The following is a 624-nucleotide window of genomic DNA, read 5'->3' as shown; positions in this document are numbered from 1 at the left end:
ATGGATTTTACATATGAAAACCATATCTTTCAACACATAATTCAATGAATGTTTACTGCGTTTTATGTATAGTCAATTGACAGTGTATATATATATAGGGTTGGATGTATTAAGAACCCTAACTATTTTATAGATACATAGATTAATCTAGGCCCTACCTTGTGAATATAACTCTCTTTTTGGGCCTTTAAGTAGTGATTTGAATATGTAGAGGATAAAAATAGAGTAAATACTTTGGTAAAAATGGAAAGCAACATCTCCCACATCAGTTTCATCAATTTCTTAATCATCATATCCCACATCAGTTTCTTAGTGTATAATGAGTTTGGATTTTTCTCTATGATGGAGGAGGAAAAGTTAGAGAATTGCTTACAATACATCATTTTAACAATTTCGTAATACAATTGTTGATCCTGTGCTGTGATATTAGACAACGATAACAGAATAAGTCGATAGATGATGTGTGTAAAACCCAAAATTTCGAGGAATAGATAATTTACCTTTATTACTATTTCCATTTTTTTATATGTATATATATATATGTCAAATAAAAATAGAAATTAAAATAGGTTTAAAATCGGACCAAAAGTGAAGGAAAAGTCAAGCCATGGGTGAAAGTGTAAT

Source organism: Cynara cardunculus, assembly GCF_001531365.2.
Source record: "Cynara cardunculus var. scolymus isolate 2C chromosome LG 15, CcrdV1, whole genome shotgun sequence".
Lineage (NCBI taxonomy): Eukaryota > Viridiplantae > Streptophyta > Magnoliopsida > Asterales > Asteraceae > Cynara > Cynara cardunculus.
The sequence above is the reverse complement of the archived record's forward strand: the minus strand, read 5'-3'. Positions refer to the sequence as shown.